At 41.9% G+C, this 21,110-nt stretch overlaps 1 protein-coding gene and 2 non-coding genes across 9 annotated transcripts in view; 1 reads left to right on the plus strand and 2 right to left on the minus strand.

Moving 5' to 3' along the window:
- Nucleotides 1-21,110, minus strand: part of HECW1 (HECT, C2 and WW domain containing E3 ubiquitin protein ligase 1) — a 462,565-nt gene that overhangs the window by 365,711 nt on the left and 75,744 nt on the right. The window lies entirely within an intron of this gene.
- Nucleotides 118-222, plus strand: LOC116809820 (U6 spliceosomal RNA). The gene has a single exon (XR_004370003.1). It is a non-coding gene; the product is annotated as a U6 spliceosomal RNA (small nuclear RNA).
- LOC116809866 (U7 small nuclear RNA) lies at nucleotides 13,599-13,660 on the minus strand. The gene has a single exon (XR_004370037.1). It is a non-coding gene; the product is annotated as a U7 small nuclear RNA (small nuclear RNA).

Raw genomic sequence — 21,110 nt, forward strand, 5'->3', positions numbered from 1 at the left:
TAATCAGAATAAATTAAATAAATCTACACATAAGTACAGCTTAGTAAATCTGCAGACCATAAAAAGACAACTACTTTAATTACCAAGAGAAGAAAGATTATCTCAAAAGTAATGGCAGTGTTCATTTCTGCAACACACCTGCCAGAATTGGAACAGTAAGAGAAGATAAGCATGGCTCCTGCACGAGATGACACGCCAAACTGTGAAGCATTCCATGTTTTTTAAAGTACAATAAGCCAGGAATAGAAAGTTAGGCACCATATGTTCTCATTCATACCTGGAAACTAAAAATGTCGATCTCATAGAGGTTAAAAGTAGAGCAGAGGATACTAGAAGCTGACAAGGGAAGGGGGAGGGAAGAATAGGGAGAGGTATGTTAAAAGACATAAAATTTCAGCTAGACAAGAGGGATCAGTTCTAGGTTCTATAGCATGGTAAGATGACTACAATTATAAGTAAAATATTATATAATTTCAAATAGCTTTTAAATAGAAGGAGGGTATTGAATGTTTCCAAGACAAAGAAATGATGAATGTTTGAGATAGCAAATATGCTAATTATCTTGATTGCATCACTATCCATCACTTTGTATACCACGAATGTACAATATTATTTGTCAATTTAAAGATAGAATTTTAGGCAGGGTGCGGTGGCTCACGTCTGTAATCCCAGCACTTTGGGGGCGGAGGCGGGCAGATCACTTGAGGTCAAGAATTTGAGACCAGCCTGGCCAACATGGTGAAACCCCGTCTCTACTAAAAATACAAAAATTAGCCAGGCATGGTGGCATGCACCTGTAATCCCAGCTATAGGCTGAGGCAGGATAATTGCTTGAACCTGGGAGGCGGAGGTTGCAGTGAGCTGAGATCGCACCACTGGACTCCAGTCTGGGCAACAGAGCATGAATCTGTCTCAAAAATAAAAAAATAAAAATTTGAAAAGTAATGGCAATTAGGCAAAAGCACTTTACGAAGCAGCAAAGGACTTCCGAAGATAATGCAATAATATATTCAAAGTGCCAAGTGAAAATACAACAGCTATCCTAGAATTATATATTTAGCAAGTCTGTCATTCAAGAATAAAGGTTAACTCAGCTATAACAAAGACCGACAGAGTTTTTCATTCTAAATAGCTTAAAGATTATTTTAGCACAAAGAATACTGAATCTAGAAGTGAATTGGATTTAAGAAACCATCCGAAGAGATGAAACTGGCAAACATTTTGATTCACTTAAATATGAACTGAGTGTAAAAATAATGATAAATGACCAGACTTGGAAGTTTACAAAACGAAGGAAATAAAAGCAGCGCCCATTATGGGAGGTGGGGGAGGGAAGCTGGGCATTGTAAGGCTTTTGTGGTGTTAGAGTACAATACAAAGATTAATGAGTTTCAGTGTTCCTAAAGTTAATTATGCCTCTTAAAAAATGAAAGTTAACCACTAAAGAATTGAAGTAGAACACATTACTTCCAAGCCGGTGGGGGACTGAGGGGAGGAAAGAAAGCTATAAAACAAAATGTGTTTGATCCAATAGAGAGCAGAAGAGACAAAAAATAAAAGACCAAAAAAAAAAAAAAAAGCATGGTAGACCTTTTTGGCCAACCCTTATCTTCGCATTCCATTTCCCTCTCCTCTCCCCTGTCTTCCTAACCCCTTGATTTACAGAAATGACAGAGCCTCCCAGAAGATCCTCTTGACTCCACAGCAGATCGGCTGCCGTGTTCCTGGTGTGTGTTCCCAGAGCTCCTGGAACTCCACCATCAGAACCCTTACAATGCTCCCTTGTGAGTGCACGCGGGGGCTCATCCAAAAGTATTAATTCATGTGTTTCCTCTGTACATTAATTTGCTCTCCAGTTCCAAAAGATGGGTTTTCTCCCCTAGTCCAATGCAAAGAGGAAACTAAGAGGAGAAAGAAAGAGCCACAGCCTGAGCGCCAGACAATGTGTGCTTACGGAGAATTTTAGTGTCCAGGGGGTGGGAGTGGCAGGGGAGAGAGGGTGTCCTGGATGGGGAGGGATAACACAGACCTTCTCCTTGGAGGGCTAAAGGAAAGGCTGGAAGGAAGATGGGGCCCAGCTGTGCTCAGTGTAGGAGGCCCCCAGCTCCCTGCACTGTGGACCACCAATCGTCCAACAGCCCTGGGCACTTATAACTCCCCCGTCATCTTGCCCTGAAATGAGAGTAAGGGACCTGAAGATCTTGGGTAGGGGTAGGACAGAAGGGACCTTGTCCACTGACCATGATGAAACTGAGGAGAACCGATTAGAAATTTTCTGAACAGCTGAAGCAGCTGTGGTCACGAGACCACTGCACATGCCAGGCATGCTGTGGAGTGTACAACCTGCGTGACATTCTTACTGCAGACACAATGAGCCTTGTTTTAACTGCCAATGTTGGGACAAAGACTCTCCTTGACCAGACTCTATTCACAGTTCTCAAGCAGGCCTTGACCTTGGCCTAGAAGAACTACAACTTGCAGCACAAGTGATTTCATCCACCCCACTACAGGAAAAGTCTTGAATAAACACTAGCATAGTTGCCATCAGTTCCAGGCTGTGTTCCTAGGATGACAATTCCAGCCCCCTTAAAATGCCTGCCTGAGAAAACTCAATGCCGCAGAAAGAATTTATTGTTTGTTTGGGAGGCTGAGGCAGGCAGATCATGAGGTCAGGAGTTTGAGACCAGCCTGGCCAACATAGTGAAACATCATCTCTACTAAAAATACAAAAAATTAGCTGGGCATGGTGGCAGGCACCTGTAATTCCAGCTACTTGGGAGGCTGAGGCAAAAGAATCTCTTGAACCCAGGAGGTGAAGGTTGTAGTGAGCCAAGATCGCACCACTGCACTCCAGCCTGGGCGACAGTGCGAGACTCCGTTTCCAAAAAAAAAAAAAAATTGCTGTTTGTTTCAGACAACACCTGATGACAGGCCTCTGAGCTCACTTTTCTTAGGGCATTTACTTTAGAAAGCTTGCAATTATATATTCTTTCTGTGCCCGTTTGAGATAGAAACCTTCTACCACCCAGAAATGTCCCCTCAGGTATGTGGGAGCCATCTCTTTGAAATGCAAATATTCAGTGAGATAGCTCTCTTGTCTCCCAGTTCCTGTGGGACAGTAAGATCCTAACTTTGTGGGGCCTTAATCCAGTTGGCAAAACTATGTCCTGTCCTAAAGATAGGAGACTTTTGTTTCTCCTCCAGGTAAGTGTCAATTAACAAACTCAGATGGCCTAAACCCATAGACCACCCCCTTACCTTCCTTTAGTCCCTTTCCTTTAGCACATACCACATTTGTCTCAGGGGAGCTGAGCTGAGGTTTCACTGAGGTCTCTTCCTTACTGCAGTAGTACTGACTAGAATCCGTTTTGTCTCCTTAACTAGTGTTCAGCTTTGTGTTTCTTCGACAATTCCAAGCTGGGCCAAAAGTTCCATGAGGGCAGGGCCATACTGTCTTGTATAACTGGCCACCACCAGAGTCAAGGTGTTCAGTAGATATTTACATAATGAATAAATGAACATAAGATTTTTTTTCACTTGATTTGCACTCTGATAGTGAGTTGCATCCTTTAACTGCCATCTTGCAAAAAATACAGTGCTGGACAAATGAATGCACCAAGAAAATGACTTAGGGTTTCTTGAACAAAATCTACTGCCAACTAATCATGGAGTGATTTCACTGCCATGGGTTTATTTTGTTTATTCAACAAACTTTACATGAGTCATGCAAAATGGTCTTCAGTTTCAAGCTTTCTTTTGAAATTTCCTCAGGATAAGAATGAACTAACAAAATGATAGAGCAGGCCGGGCGCGGTCTCTACTAAAAATACAAAAAAAAAAAAAAAATGAGCCGGGTGTGGTGGCGGGTGCCTGTAATCCCAGCTACTCGGAGAGGCTGAGGCAGGAGAATGGCGTGAACCCGGGAGGTGGAGCTTGCAGTGAGCCGAGATTGCGCCACTGCGCTCCAGCCTGGGCGACAGAGCGAGACTCTGTCTCAAAAAAAAAAAAAAAAAAAAGATGGAGCAACAAAGACAGAGCGAGACTCTGTCTCAAAAAAAAAAAAAAAAAAAAAGATGGAGCAACAAAATTAGCTGCTTTGACACCTACTGTTGAAGAAGGCAAAAATATTTATTTATTTTGGTGCCGAGGTATAAGAGTTCTAACCATAATCTGCCAAGAACTTCAGGAATTATTGATATCTTGAGCTAAATAGTCACAATCAGCATTCTTGCTAAGCAACAATTCATTTGTTATTACAAGTTCAAAATAAATTCTTTAGGTAAGACAGAGAGTCCATTTATAATTCAGTTTGTGCTTTTCTCAGCAATATACATCTAAACATAGTGAATACAAGATATTACATAATAGCAAGCATTGTCAGCTATTAAATATATACAATTTAAGAAAGTGGGGTATACAACTGCAAAAGGATTGTAACATTAAAATACAATAATACTTGTGATATGTTACTGATGACAATACACAATTACCCATTAAAATGTGATGTGGCTTGGCCGGCAGTGGTGGCTACCAGCAGTGACAAGCACTTTGGGAGGCTGAGGTGGGTGGATCATTTCAAGTCAGGAGTTCAAGACCACCCTGGCCAATATGGTGAAACCCCATCTCTACTAAAAATACAAAAATTAGCCGGGTATGCTGGCAGGCACCTGTAATCTGTAATCCCAGCTATTCAGGAGGCTGAGGCAGGAGAATCACTTGAACTGGGGAGGCAGAAGATGCAATAAGCAAGATTGTGCCACTGCCCTCCAGCCTGGGCGACAAGCAAGAAAAAAAAAAAAGTAATGTGGCTTTATTCTTACAAGAAACAAAAAATATCCTTATCCTTTGTTCAGTAATCTCACTCCAGGAATTATCTTTAAAAAATAATCGAAGAAGGAAAAGAAATAATATATGGGATGTTCACTGCCATATTATTTGCGATATTACACCAAAAAGGAAACTAAGAGAGGACTGTCTCAATAAGTTAGGGAACATCAACTTCCTGTAGCATGTTGCAGCTATCACAACTGATGATGATAAAGATAATATAGCAAAATAAAACTATTTGAAATATAATAAGTATAAAAGGCAAGGAGAGGGCTGGACACAGTGGCTCACCCTTGTAATCCCGGCACTTTGGGAAGTCGAGGCAAGCAGATCGCCTGAGTGTCACGTGCATCTGTGTGAAGAGACCACCAAACAGGCTTTGTGTGAGCAACAAAGCTGTTTATTTCACCTGGGTGCAGGCGGGCTGAGTCCAAAAAGAGAATCACCGAAGGGAGATAGGGGTGGGGCTGTTTTACAGGATTTGGGTAGGTAGTGGAAAATTATAGTCAAAGGGGGTTGTCCTCTGGCTGGCAGGGGTGGGGGTCACAAGGTGCTCAGTTGGGGAGCTTCTGAGCCAGGAGAAGGAATTTCACAAGGTAATGTCATCAGTTAAGGCAGGAATCAGCCATTTTCACTTCTTTCCTGATTCTTCATTTGCATCAGGCCATCTAGATGTATACATGCAGGTCACAGGGGATATGATGGCTTAGCTTGGGCTCAGAGGCCTGACACTGAAGTCAGGAGTTCAGACCAGCCTGGCCAACATGGTGAAACCCCATCTCTACTAAAAACACAAAAATTAGCTGGGCATGGTGGCGGGTGCCTGTATTCTCAGCTCCTTGGGAGGCTGAGGTATGATAATCGCTTGAACCCGGGAGGCAGAGGTTGCAGTGAGCTGAGATTGCACCACTGCACTCCAGCCTGGGAGATAGAGTGAGACTCTGTTTCAAAAAAAAAAAAAAGGCAAGGAGAAAAATTTTATAATTATAATCTTATAATAATTACGTATGCATATGAATGTGAAAAAGAATATGGAAAAGGAAAGATACTTTTCTTTTTGGTTCTGTAATTATTGTCATTATTGATGTCATGTTTTTAGTGCCCAAAAATATGCACACACAATTTTTTGATGAGAGAGAGATCCTATGGAGTACAGATCTTGACCAAAACAAATGAGAAAACTGTTGGGACAGGACAGTGTGCATTGTGCAGACTCTAGTACAAGACTCTGTGTTCAAATTCTGGCTGTGCCACTGACTAGCTAGGTATCCTTCAGCAAGTTACTCAACCTCTGTAGCCCTTGGCTTTCCCATCTACTTGTATTTCATAGGGTTACTCTGAGGGTTAAATGAGTAAGTGCTTAAAACAGTATCTGGAGCATCATGAGTAGTTCAGTGTTGGCTAAGTATTATTTTTATTATTATCAAGGAACCTCTTTACACAGAAGTCTCCTTGTTATGAATTTCTCTGAAGCTCTCACAGATAAAATGGAATTTGATTCTACCCCAGAGTTGTAAGTCATACTCCTCTCACATGAACCATTATTTTAGTCAGTCCTTTATCTATACTTGGACATTTAGGCATTTTTCTTTTTGCTTTTATGTCCTAATGTTAACGAAATCTTCAAGCATATATTTTTTCGTTTAGTTGTAAGAATTCAGCATAGATATTTCTCTCCAAACAAGACCATTCTCTGGACATAAGTCATTGCAGACAAATTCTCTGACCAAGGTTCCCTAGTTTAGAGTCTAGGAGAATTGCTGATTTACTTTGGTGACTTCATGCAGGAAAAAGATTTGGAAAGTGGAATTGTGAAGAAAATGTCAGCTTTACCACTTGCATATCTTAAGTCACAAATCTACCATGGGGAATGTAAAGATGAATGAACACTGGATGTTCCATTACTGTTTTCCTTTTCATAATTACCCTAAAAATATTATAGGTTTACAGAAAAGCCCCCTAGCATCCCATCGAGCGTGGATTCCCAATTTGACTTCTGGGCATCCTTCCTCCTTTTGTTTTAATACAGCATGCTTCCCCATGAACCTGCACAGAGGTAATTCTCTGTACATCCTGCCTCTACAGGCTCATGGACTTCTGCAGCCTCAGCTCTAGAAGAAAGACTCAGAAATCTGCATTTCCAGCTCCCAAACCCCCTTCTCTAGAGCTCTGTGATTGGGACTGCCTCTTCCATTGGAATGTCCTGTAATTCACCACACCCAGAGAGCAGGAGGGTCTTGGGCAGGCCAGTCAAGGGACATTTTGATGAAAAGGAACACCAAGGGCCAGTGTGTGATGGATTTGAGTCCAGCCTAGAGCAAGTCTGTTACTTTTTGTCCGCGGTCTTCAAGCTGAATAACACACACACACCTCCCCTATCACAAATGTCCTTCTCCCATGTTTCAAAATAACAGGGGTATATTTCTTCCCCACTGTGAATCTTACATCGACTCTGGAAATAAAAACCTTCTGGAAAATGAAGAAAGAGTTAATGAGATCATGGCCTTGTGAAGATTCCTTCCATTGAGGCGCTTTGGTAAGGTTTCCCATCTTGCTGGCTTTGTAACTATTTTTGTTTAGGGTAAAGCATGGAAACAGAGTCAGAGGTGAGCATGTTGGGCCACGTTGCTATGTTTGATAATAAGACTTACTATCCAACAGGGAGGCAGAAGTGGTAATAAGTTTTGAAGACCCTGTTTCTTCTATTACCCAGCGAAGCCAAATTGCACCTGCAAGAGCTGGCCATAAGAGCAGAGCAATGAGCCCAGGACAAAACACTGGCAGCAGAAGAGCTTTATTTCATCAGACAAGAGAACATGGCAAAGCTCTGTGTCTCACCTGTGTATTTATCTTAGAAGGCAACCTCAGAAGTGGGATGGCTGTCTCAGCACACACATTAACACAAAGGGTTTGAATCTAAAAAATTGGAAGGTAGGATTACCCAACAGAGAAGAAATCTGACTTGGCTGCTGGGTTTGCTGAAGAGGACTGGCTTTGCAGATTTTGTTAAAAGGTGATCATTTTACTAATTGAGTGACACGAATGAGCCAAAATTTGCCATTCTTAAGTTTTTGACAAAAGCATTTTAAAAGAAGATTTAAAAATACTGCATCATATTGCAAAGGTGTACTAACTGAACAATATTTCAATCTTACTTTTTCTAACAGTATTAATCAATTATAGAAGGTACTTCTAATAAAATAAGTATAATTAATGTCATTCAGGAAAGCCTTTTTTTGGTAGATGTTCCAGAAACTGAGACAATGACTCTAATTTGGGCCAATCAAATCCGTTTGAAAGTTAGCTGGTTTCTGGTACTTTTAAAAAATAGAGGAGAACCTAATCAAATTGTCAGATAATAGGACCTTAAAAATAATTTTCTGTGATTTTTGGCATGAGCCCTAGAAGGAGTTATAAAAATTGAGCGACGCTTAGTGACTTCTTCCATTCCTATGTACTTATTCACAGATTATTACTATAATCATGCCCCAAATACAAACAGAATTAAATCTTAAAATTGCCCGCACTACTTACAACAGTGAAATTAAAAAACAACCACCACAACAAAGCAAACGTGTATATATAGAATTGATGCCAAAACTGTCTCATTTTAACAGGAAATAGCACTCATTCGTGGGTACTGGAACACAAGAGAAATAAAAGCTCCTTCCTACTCAGTAAGAGATACATTTCGGATAAAATTCTGTATTTTTTCTACTAAAAATGTATAACGTGTAATCAATTGTGTATGAATCACAACTGTAAAATATATTAATCTAGATATTTCTCATATATAAAAATTCGATGTTTACAAATAATTAAAAAAATCTAATTCCCACTATGTACTTATTTTTGTGGACAGGACATATGACATAGTGATGAGTAAGACTTCCTGCCAGAGGGTTATACTATATTAGGATAAAATGCAGCGGGGTTGGTGAAATAGAAATGTAAGTTCCAGGGGGAAAAGAATAATCTAAGTATTCAACTGTCAATGAAAAGCTTTACATGTATTTTATAAACTGATCATGGAAACTCTCAAAGTCTATAATATTCAGATTCCATAGGGTATATATTCTTAAACAGATAACTTTATTGTAAAATGTCAATATTTAAGTAAATACAGATAATTCTTTGATACTGATTAGATTTATAAAACACATTTTTAAAATGTCAACATTAAAAGTGCAAAACTCATGAGTTGAAGGGAGAGCTAAAGACAGGCAGGCAAACTATAATCATAAGAGACCAGGTGTGCAGAAGGGAAACACAGAGGCTGTTCCCTGAGCGGGAGCTCTCAGCTTGCCTGGAGAGAACCGTGGAGAGAGAGAGTGTGCAAAGAGGGTCTGGAGGGTTCTCTGTGTGGAGGCAGGATATTTGGACTCTCTTATATTGGATTTGTGGTCATTCCAGGCTTTGGAACTGGGAAGGGAAATGGTTTAGCTTAGCATTATTGAACAAATACAAGGTAGGAAGGACGCTGTGAGAGCCCTCAGAGGAACAATAGCCAGCTAGCTCTTGATGACGAGAACGCTGGAGAGGGTGCTTCCTACTTCACCAGTTCTCCTGGGAGAAGAACATGGCCAACCCAAAGGGATCTCAGGAGGACTGCGGGTGTGCGAGGATGTGTGTGCACGTGAGTGTGGAGTGTGTGTGAGAGTGTGCAAATCTATAGTGTGTGTGAGAGTGTGGAGTGTGAGAGTGTGCAAATCTGTATTGTGTGTGAGTGTGGGGTGTGTATGGTGTGTGTGATGTGTGTGTGAGTGTGGGAGCATGTGTGAGATAGAGTGTGGGGTGTGTGACTATGGTGTGTGAATGAGTGTGTATGACTGTGGGGTGTGTATGGTGTGTGTGGTATGTGAGTGTAAGTGAAGGGTGTGAGATAGAGTGTGGAGTGTGTGGGGTGAGTGTGGTGTCTGTGGTGTGTGACTATGGTGTGTAAGTGTAGGAGAGAGTGTGAGGTGTATGACTATGGTGGGTACGTGTCAGGGTGGGTGAGTGTGTGAATGTGAGTATGAGTGTGTGTAAGAGAGTATGGGTGTGTGACTGGTGTGTGTAAGATGTGCATAAGGTGGGGTGTGGGATGATATAGGGTGTGTGTGTATGTGACAAGAGTAGGTAAAATGAATGTGGGTGTGTGGTGTAGGGTGTTGGAGTGTGTGCGTTGAGGGTCGAGATGACCTAGGGGCAATGGCAGGAAAGATGTGGGTTGTCATTGCTCAGACTGAACGGGGCAGCCACAGCTGACAGGGAATCAGGGGCCCAGTGCCGGCCCCGGGAGCCTGTGAACCAGCGCCTTCACCGGGAACCCTGTACTGGGTTTAATGCTCTGCTGTTGCCATCTTGAAATCCTTAATAATTTTTGCACAAGCTGTCCCGCATTTTCCTTTGTCACTGGGGCCATGGTTATGTTGCCAGTCCTGGAAGCGGTCTCTGTTCGTCAGAGGCCCCCACCTGCCCAGCATACTCACATCCCTCTCACCTTATCGCTCCTCTCCCAGGTAAGGGAGTCCTGCTGATCCTTGTCTTACCATGAGCCACACCTGTTCTTCATGCAGCAGTGCCTGATACAGATTTAGGGGCTCAGTTTGGAGAAATCGCTCAGGGCTGGGGGAGCTGTAGAAGGTTATTTAGTAGAGGCAGTGATCGCTCTGTGCCAAGAGGCCGGTCCCACCCTCTCCTTGGGCCACCGTGTGTGCTCCTGGGCATCTGTCCACCCAGGACGCATCGCTTTGCAGGGGGCTAATCAATGCCTCTCCACAGGTACCAGTAAGGCGGTCTAGGGCAGCGGAGCCTTTCTCTGATTTGCATAAAGTCATTATCTGGAAAAGCTGTTTCTCTGTGTGAGTGTGTGGGGGTGAGATGGGGGGATTCTGCTCCCTCTTCCACTTAATGAGTGAGTTCTACCATGGTAAGACTGTGACCCCCACCCATACCCCCAAAATAAGATATTTTCCTTTTTCTTTTTTTCTCATCTTCCTAATTTTCTTGAGTGTACACAGAACAAAAACTATTTTTTTCTACAAATTCTCCTTTGGATTACATCACCTTAGAGAAAGGTGCACTGGGACCAGGGATGGGGGCTTTTGTGTTCCAATTAATAGGCCTTTTTTCTTTTCTTTAAGAATTTAATTTATTGGATAATATGAATGCGTTTGAGAGATATGTGCCCGTCCTTTAGCTCACTGATCTCCTACAACAATCGGTGCTTTTATGAAATGAATATGATGCACACACTACCATGTATACCCTTAAAAAAGTGGCTCAAGGGCAGGGGGAAAATAAAACTCAATTTAAAACATAGTTTAATTTTTTCTTACTTTCTGATGTACATGAATGTAAAATATTACAAATTATTCTTCATGTGAGTTTTAAAACCACCACAGATTTAAATTTAATAAATAAAGGTATGTAATGTAACTCCAAACTTACTTAAAAACTTGCCGAGCTGACTTCGTAGCTGTGCATACTGTGGAAGAAACTATCAAAACACACTCCTAGAGCCTCTCACTGGAGCCCGGCCCATCTCCCGCTCAGGGCAGAAGTGTGCAGAGTGGCCCACTGCACTCATCCTGAGGGCGTTAAATCAATGAGGCAGGAGATTCATGCATATGCAGTTACCCTCTGAGAGCCGGGACCTGCGGCAAACTACCCTGGACTCCAACGCTGAATGAGATCATCACAGAGGTGCTGGCTGTTTGTCATCAAAGCACGGTTCACTTATGCAAAACGGAACAATTGAATGCAACAAACCCTAGACACTGATTGAAATAGTTGTCTTAGAAACAATAAGACCTATTTGGGTTCAGATAAAATCAAGTAAAGATAGAGGCAGTGCCTACCTTTTTATATTAAAGTACCTGCAAAATACTAAACTCTTTAGAATACCGAAAATATCAAAATCCCATAATGTGTCAAAATTAAGAAACAAACACATATCTCTTAACAGTATTGGAGAGGAAGGAGAACAGTCAGTCATAGGAGGGATTTCACCCATTATAGCACTGATGGTAAGATAAGAATAATACAAAGTGGTTGCAGAAGATTGGAAAATTCCAGGTGGCAGTTTCACGTGACTAGCAAAAGGACACTTGAAATAGCTGCAGAAACTATGAGCTTATAAAATCCTGAAAAACCGGGGTGTGGACCAAGCTGGCTAAGACCGACTGGACCCAACATGGTGCTGGATTTGGCCTGGGTTTCTCCTAGAACCTCATTATACTCTCATTAACATCCTCAATCACACACCCACCACCCCGTGACAGTTCTGGGAATACCTATACTTGGTGTAAAAATGGGTGGCACCACAGTTCCGATAAATTTCTACCTTCTTCCAGGAATTTTCATGAATGTTCCACCCCTTGGTTAAAGAAATCCATAAAGGTAGCAGCCCAAATCCATGGGGCAAACTCTTTCTTTAATATGCCTGCACTTCCTTTTCTTGAGTATGTACTTTTTGTTTTGCAAATAAATCTCCCAACTTTCACGATTTTTGGATTCATCTTCAAGTTCCTTCTCACAATGGTGTCAAAAGTCTGGACATTGGCTTGAGTCCAGGTCCTACTGGTATTTGGGGACTGACCCCAGTCCACCAGTATCAATGGTGCCAGCCTAAGAGATGGAAGTGATGATGCCTGTGGGCTCTGCTTTCTGGGGCAGTAACACAAGAAGCTACCAAGCGGGGAGGGCTAGTGGTCGTTCAAGTTACCAGGCAGATCTGCCACCCTGTGGCTGTGTGGGCAACTTCCTGAGGCAGCCAGCCTTGCCCAGGGCCTGGCCCCCCGGAGACGCCTTTGTGTGTGGATGGGAGTTGAGAGCTCCTTTAGGAAGCCTGACAAGGTGGCACAGGGCCTCCCAGACTGTGCGACCTCACATACAGTGCAGTGCACAGCCTTGCGAAGTTTATATTCCCCTTTTTAGACTGAAGCCCCAGTAACGAACACCATACCATTAACACTTCTTTCTTTTTTCTTGGGAAATAAATAGAATTAGCAATATGTGACAGTTATCTATTGCTATTAAGTCAGTCTTAGGATCTGGGAATCCTTCTATGTGGAAAGTAAATCATACTTGTGGCAGTAAGTAAGGGGAACACAGTGATTGCCAAAGTCTTGGGAAAAAAATCTCCCTCATTAAAAAACAGTCCTTCAGAGGAACCTTCATCGGACCTGCCTCAGATGAGGTAGCAGGGTACTGAATGCTGGTTGCCACAGCCCAGTTATTTTGGCTTAAGGAAGGTAATAAAAGGTGAATAGTGGCCAGGTACCGTGGCTCATGCCTGTAATCCCAGCACTTTGGGAGGCCAAGAAGGGCGGATTACCTGAGGTCAGGAGTTCGAGACCAGACTGACCAACATGGTGAAACCCTGTCTCTACTAAAAATACAAAAGCTAGCCAGGCATGGTGGCAGGCGCCTGTAATCCCAGCTACTTGGGAGGCTGAGGCAGGAGAATTGCTTCAACCCAGGAGGTGGAGGGTGCAGTGAGCCGAGATCATGCCATTGCACTCCAGCCTGGGTGACAGAGTGAGACTCCATCTCAAAAAAAAAAAAAAAAAAAGGTGGAAAGCATCCCCTTCCCCTTCTGTTGAAGCATTTTCCTGGTTGAATCCACAGAGCTTGGCCATCTTAAAGGATTTCAGAGAAAGGACGGGGCAGGGACTAGCCAAGAAAAGAAAGTCCCTGTCTCTGATTTGAGCAAGGTTTTGCGGAAAAGAAGGGTCCAGGGAGGCACATACACAGGTTTATGGTTTTTCTTTCTTTTTGGAGGTAGGGGTGGCTTTCTGGTAAAGACCGGAAAACCTGCTAGACAAATTCTAAATGAGCCGAAACACTAGCTTTATGGTTTTTCATACACTGCATCTGAACTGATCAGAGAATGAATGAGCATCCCAGATTTTTAAGGAAGAGAAAATCTCACTTTAGTTCAGCATTTTAAAAAATGCCTACTAAGATTAAGATTTAGTGATTAAATGCTGACTAAATACAGAAATTACCATGGTCTTATAAATCAAAAAAATAGAATTCCAAGCTGCTCAACTGACCGAACAGACCCTCCTCTTGGCCAAGAGGACCCAAAGAAACCTGAAAAACCAGTTCAGGCCATATGGGACACTCCTCATGATACCCTCTGCCCTTTGGAGTTCAGGCACAACTGACCAGCATTAACATTAAAAGAGATCCCAAGATTGACAGAACGACTCTTTGCAACAATAAGATGCCAAATTCCAAACATGTTTGCATAGCATCACATAACACATAGCCAGTGCTGAAGCGAATCAAAGCATTTTACTCCAAAATATATTTTTTGACGTATTTTGAAATGGCCCTGCAAAGCTGTCTCTTGTGGGGGGCATTCACAGTCTGTAGAGAATCTCCTTCCCTTACTAGGTCTTTCTGTTAGAGTACATAGTTAGGCAGACACAAGCAGGGCAGGAGAGGCCACCCAGGAATGTCAACCTGTAGCCATCAGGCGAAGGTCAGGCAGTTGTTAACTGTCTCTCTAAAATAATAATTGGTCGCAGCCAGTGCCAGGGAAAGGCAGTCTCCCACTAGATAGAAAACACATCAAGTGGCCGGGTGTGGTGGCTCATGCTTATAATCCCAGCAATTTGGGAGGCTGAGTTGGATCACTTGAGGTCAGGAGTTCAAGACCAGCCTGGCCAAGATGGTGACACCCTGTCTCTACTAAAAATATAAAAATTAGCTGGGCTTGGTGGTGGGCGCCTGTAATCCCAGCTACTTAGGAGGCTGAGGCAGGAGAATTCTTTGAACCCTGGAGGCAGAGGGTGCAGTGAGCCAAGATTGTGCCATTGCACTCCAGCCTGGGTGACAGAGCAAGTCTCCATCTCAAAAAAAAGAAAACACGTGAAGTAAGATAGGAAGATATAATACAGATAATATTTTGGAAAAAGGGCATGAGATAGGAGTTCGGCAGGACTGGTTTCTCAAAATATAGGTCACGAAGATCCTGCTGATGAAACAGGACGCAGTAAAGGAGCCGGCCAAAACCTGCCGAAACCAAGATGGCTACAAATGCAAATTCTAGTAGTCCTCACTGCTCATTATTCGCTAATTATAATGCATTAGTATGCTAAAAGACACTCTCACCAGCGCCATGACAGTTTACAAATGCCATAGCAATGTCCAAAAGTTACCTTGTATGGTGTGAAAGGGGGAGGGACCATCGGTTCCAGGAATTCCCATCCCCTTTCCTGGAAAGCTCATGAATAATGCACCCATTATTTAGCATATAATCAAGAAATAGCCATAAAAACAGCCAGCCAGCAGCCCCTGGGGCTGCTCTGCCTATGGAGTAGCCACCCTTTTATGACTTTACTTTCTTAATAAACTTGCTTTCACTTTACCCTGTCAGCAGGCTCTTGAATTTCTTCCTGTGTAAAGCCAAGAGCCCAGGTGGCCTTACAGGCTGAATCCCAATTTTGGGGTTCGCCCTGTGACAGTAAGGATATAGAAATGTGTGTACAACCTTAACAGATGGGGAAAGATATCTATTAAAATAAGATCTAAAAAATAAAGTATACCAAAATGTTGACATTGATTGTCACCAGCTGGTAGCATTAAGAAAAATTTCTTTCCTTTATCCTTTTCTATATTTTCCAATGTCCTAAAATAAGCATGCATAAGTTATTAATATAATTAGGAGATTTAATTGAACTTATTTAAAAAGAATCTTCAATAATGTACCACTTTTTTCTTTTTATGAAGTTTATCTTTATGTATTTAGTCATTTTTATTGATACATATTAGATATATGTATACTCAATGTAAATGTCATATTAGGTTGGTGTGAAAGTAATAATAATTTGGTACATTCATATAATCAAATCAGGGTAACTGGAATATCCATCAACTTAAATATTTATCTTTTCTTTATGCCAGGAACATTCAAGTTATTCTCTACTAGCTATTTTGAAATGTATAACCAATTAATGTTAATGAGTCACCCTACTGATCTATTAATACTAGGTCTTGCCAGGCGTGGTGCCTCATGCCTGTAATCCCAGCACTTTGGGAAGCTGAGGCAGGTGGATCACCTGAGGTCAGGAGTTCGAGACCAGCCTGGCCAATATGGTGAAACAATACAAAATACAAAAATTAGCCGGGCGTGATGGCAGACGCCTGTAATCCCAGCTACTCGGGAGGATGAGGCAGGAGAATCGCTTGAACCCAGGAGGCAGAGGTTGCAGTGAGCCGAGATCACGCCATTGCACTCCAGTCTAGGCGACAAGAGTGAGACTCCATCTCAAAAAAAAAAGAAAAAAAAGAACAACTAGGTCTTATTTCTTCTAAATGAGTAATGTGCCACTTTTTAAAGGAGCACCAATTATTGGCTAAGCCATCAAAAACGTATTTTGCACCTTGTGTTTTCCATTAGTCCTTCTATTCTACTGCATAATATGAGTTTGCTGTATTATTTGACATTACTCGATTCTGCTGAAGAAGACAAGAAAAGGAAATTAAGTGGATAAAATACATAAGCAATGTAAAAGCATACATAGTGAGTTAGCAAGTGGTTTGTATGCCACAGGAGAATCTCATAGTCTGTGTTAAGTCCCGACGATGAGTAAGCAAATGGCTTGCGAGACATTGGCAGAATTGATCGTATATGCTAAATACTGACAGTAAATTAGAAACCTGAAATGCTAAAAATAGAAAATGGAATATATGATGGCAAAAATGTGTTACCTAGAGCTAGAAAGGGATGGATAGACCAAGTTATGAGTACACACCTGTGGGTGACAGCTGGGTCACACCTGACATTGACTATCCACTGGTGACACCTAGTATGCCCCCATTCTGGCTCTGCATGTGTTTCGTCCAAGAAGTGTAATCAGAAAGCATGGCAGTTTAGCAGGTAACTGGTAAGCTACAGCTATAGGCTAGCTACATCGCTGTAACAGAGCTAGTGTATGTCAATGGCCTCAGATATCTTCTGGTCTGGGGGTACTCTTGCTCAAACTAAACTCTGGCCTCTTTAATGACACCATCACTGGAGAAGGCTCCTATGGCAGACAGACAGGACACATGAACTTTACCAGCCCAGGATTTAGGTAGTGTGTGCCTTCCTCCTGCATATATATATATAACCCAAGTGTGTTAATCTGCCCCATAGTTTTCCATTGTTTGTGTTTTATATTGATTTAGTAAACTGTGGGATTCAAGCATCTTAATTTGGTCTGTGAGCCTTTTTGTTTTGTGATTTCTGGGATACCTTGCTTGGTGGGTACTTGCACCAAGGTCCTTCCCTACACAGCTTATGGAAGGGGGAAAATATTCTTGTCTTTCACAGAATGGTATTAATACTTGAGACAGACTCCAATTTGGGATTTGATATGAAGACACACAGTGACTTATTAGCAGTCAGAAACAAGACTGGGTCTAAATCAGGAAGGAATAGTTTGCACAGAATAATCCCTTATAAACTTAGAGGCCTTGAATAAGGGAGGAGATGAGTTTGGAACATGGAGGGAGAGCATTCTGGGAAGAGAGTCTGTGTGCAGATGGGTTTTTTTGGAAACCTTAAGACTGCCCCATTTGGGATGGTTGGAGCATTTCTCAATCTTTCCTTTAGCAGGAAGCTCTCTGGTCCTTGGAGAGAGCGTAGAAAGATGAGGACTGAAATTATTCCACAAATACATCACCGGACAACTAATACGTTATGAGAAATAGTTCTCAATTCATGGCTCCACTATATCAATGTATTTCATTGTCATTTTTCCTTTGAAAATCCCTCAAGCTTATCAGGATTTAGTTGTACAATGAAGAAATACATTATCCCTCCCCTTCCCTACTGTGACTTTAAAACACATTTCTGGCCAGACCCAGTGGCTCACGCCTGTAACCCCAGCACTTTGGGAGGCTGAGGTGGGCGGATCATGAGGTCAGGAGTTCAAGACCAGCTTGACCAACATGATAAAACCCCGTCTCTACTAAAAACACAAAAATTAGCCAGGTGTGGTGGTGCGCACTGTAATCCTAGTTACTCAGGAGGCTGAGGCAGGAGAATCGCTTGAACCCAGGAGGTGGAGGTTGCAGTGGGCCAAGATCATGCCACTGCACTCCAGCCTGGGTGACAGAGTGTGACACCATCTCAAAAAACAAACAAACAAACAACAACAAAAATTTCCACAGCTGTGACCACGGGTGTGAGAAGGAAATGTCAGAAGTAAAGAGCATTCATTCGTTTTGAAAACACTCAGCAAGTTTTTCTCTCTCCCAATATTGGCTCCTGAAATATTGAATGTTACTAACCTTCCCCTTCTTAGAAAACAAAACAATACACAAAAAGCCCCGAGATTCAAAATACGTTGCAGGTCTGCTATTGTATTCTATGTACCAGGCACTTTTGGAACTGGGCAGTGAGGTGACATTTTGTGAGACGTATCTGCTTAAAGTTTGGTTAATTGCCAAGAATCTTGTTATCAACTTCCATTGGTAATTGTGCATTCAATACAATATGGTAGAAACTCTCTTCTCCAGTGCAAAAAGTTTTCTTAAGTAATGAATCACTTAAAGATAATAAAATGCCTCCAGAAACTTTTACTTTTAACCTCATGTATTTATTTTTCATAATAAGGTCAAGTTCTCTCTCTCTCTCTTTTTTTTTAATGTGTTTTGCTGAATGGTATTCACATTATCTTTATGAGAAGAAGCAGCTTCATGATATCCAGGTCTAGGTTTCTCAAAGTGGAGTGAGCTCTTAAATAACTTCAAGTACTAGCAAAGCAAACTGCAGGCAATCTCTTTTTGTATTTTAATGATTTTCTAATAAGCTTTTGTAACAGTCTAATATTTTGCTATTCACTGGGTAATCTGTGGACCAGCAGTGTCCCTATTGCCTCGGAGCTAATTAGAAATGCGAAGTCTCAGGCCCCACCCTCACCTGCTGAATCAGAATCTGCCCCTTAACAAGCTCTCTGGGTGGTTTGTGTGCATATTAAAATTTGAGTAGCTATGATATGGCTTATTCAGTTCCTATTTCAGTAGCAATTTTAAAAGAGATTTGTTCTTTCTTTCTGTCCTTATATTTTATAATATTATGTACTATTTAACTAAATTATGTCATTGTAAAAGTATTACTGGTATAAACAACTTGGGCAAACACACAACTGCCTCTGTAAGCATTCAACTCAACTGTGAGAAAGGAAGCGAATGAGTGTAGGATTAGCCAAGTGCGCCTCACCCTGTGGGCATCACTCAGGATGTATTACAGAGGGAAGAGAGCTTCTAGGAATCCAGGGATTGGCTTAAATGTAGGCTGTTTAAAAGAACCAGTCCTATAATTGTAATTAATATTCACTGATGACTTTTCATGAATTGTTTCTAAACCCAATGACAAGATGGCAGGAGGTGTTAGCAGAAGGCACTGTACTGTTGGCCAAGTATCCCCAGTTCTTCCCCCTCCAGCTACTCACAGGATTGCTCTTTCTGGCCAGATGTGGCATGGGGGCAGGAGTCTCATCTGGCCAATGAATTGTGAGCCAAAGTAACATGTGTCATTTCCAGCCAGTACATTTAATTTTTAGTGAACTCCTCAGAGCCCTCAATTTCCCTTTGGTCCAACAATATCAGAGGTGTCAGCTACGAGCCAGCAAGGAAACACCTCCAACATTTTAGTTGCCTATGATTCTGGGGTTTCTCACAGCAGAACCTAGATGGTGCTGACCGAGATAGTATTCTCACTTAGAGGGTACAGCCCTAGGTTAGTGATTAAACTCAAGCACATCATCTATCAGGAGTTAGCTTTAAAATGCCTTCAGGTAGATGGTGTGCTTGAGTTTAGGTGTGCTTGAGTTTAACCACTAACCTAGGGTTTGGTAAATAACACTGAATTTCCTTGATTTAAAATCCCCACACACCAATCATAAGAGCAGTTATTTAGCTCCTACAGGAGTCTTCCGTTCAGAATGTGGCTTTCCTTCAAAAATCTCAATCTAAATCTGTATCAGAGGAGATCGCTAGTTGATCTATGGGATTTGGAAATAACTTTTCATTAACCAGAGTATTGTACAGGCATCTCCAACTTGGAATGAACGGGGCTGAAGAAACCGGTGAGCCAAGAAAACAATCCCTTTGAAGAGACATCCTCAGTCCAGAACCACGTTCTACCCTGTGCCCAGAGAACATCCCTCACCTGATCCCACCACAAGGTAAGCCGCTCCTGTCATCAGGATATTTGTTATGTTTGTGCTGGAATTAGTCCTTCCTACAAGGTACGTGCTATGGTGCCAAAAAGGCAGCGGTGGGGTCTTCATGGAGTCCACTGATGCGACATTCAGCCATTTAGTGCCTGCTTGGTAACAGATGGTTGCACATGTGAAAAAATTCAGTCTGGGACTGACTTGTGCTGTAGCATATCACTTTTTCATGTAGTTTTAGGGTAGGAGATATAGAGCTCTCATCTACCTCTAAATGTTGGAGCTCACCTATAATCACCAAAAGAATCGGATGATTATCAGAAGAACCTATTTGGTCAAACTAGGTGAGAAGGCACACTAATAGACAAGAAAGGCAAGCTTGAAGGAGTTGGAAATAAATCCAACTATTTAAAGGTTATCACAGTTAATATAGAAAAGCAAATTATAATATAAATGGAAAACTCAAATGTAATAATCACATAAAATCAAAATTTCAGGCCGGGCGCGGTGGCTCACGCTTGTAATCCCAGCACTTTAGGAGGCCGAGGCCGGCGGATCACGAGGTCAGGAGATCGAAACCACGGTGAAACCCCGTCTCTACTAAAAATATAAAAAAAAATTAGCCGGGCGTGGTGGCGGGCGCCTGTAGTCCCAGCTACTTGGAGAGGCTGAGGCAGGAGAATGGCGTGAACCCAGGAGGCGGAGCTTGCAGTGAGCCGAGATCGCGCCACTGCACTCCAGCCTGGGCGACAGAGTGAGACTCCATCTCCAAAAAATAAAAAATAAAAAAATAATAAAATCAAAATTTCAGACAAACAACATAAGAATATTAGTAATAGAAGTCACAAAAACGATTTTAGAATGAGTAAAAGGTAATAGTGTCTAAAAGAATAAAATATAGATAATATAATGAACTATTAAAAAGTAAAATAAAAACCCTAAAATTTGAAAGCACGAATCAAAATAACAAAATAAGTTACCTAAAATTATGGTATGTGGTGGTTCAAAATATGTCCACAGATTCTTTGACACGACCTTCAGCAGGTGGAGCCTAATTTCCCTCCACTTGAGAGGCTGCACTTAGTGACTCACTCCTAGTGAAGAGAATAGAGCAGAAGTGATGTG

This window comes from Hylobates moloch, unplaced genomic scaffold (genome assembly GCF_009828535.3).
Source record: "Hylobates moloch isolate HMO894 unplaced genomic scaffold, HMol_V3 SCAFFOLD_1, whole genome shotgun sequence".
NCBI classification, from domain to species: domain Eukaryota; kingdom Metazoa; phylum Chordata; class Mammalia; order Primates; family Hylobatidae; genus Hylobates; species Hylobates moloch.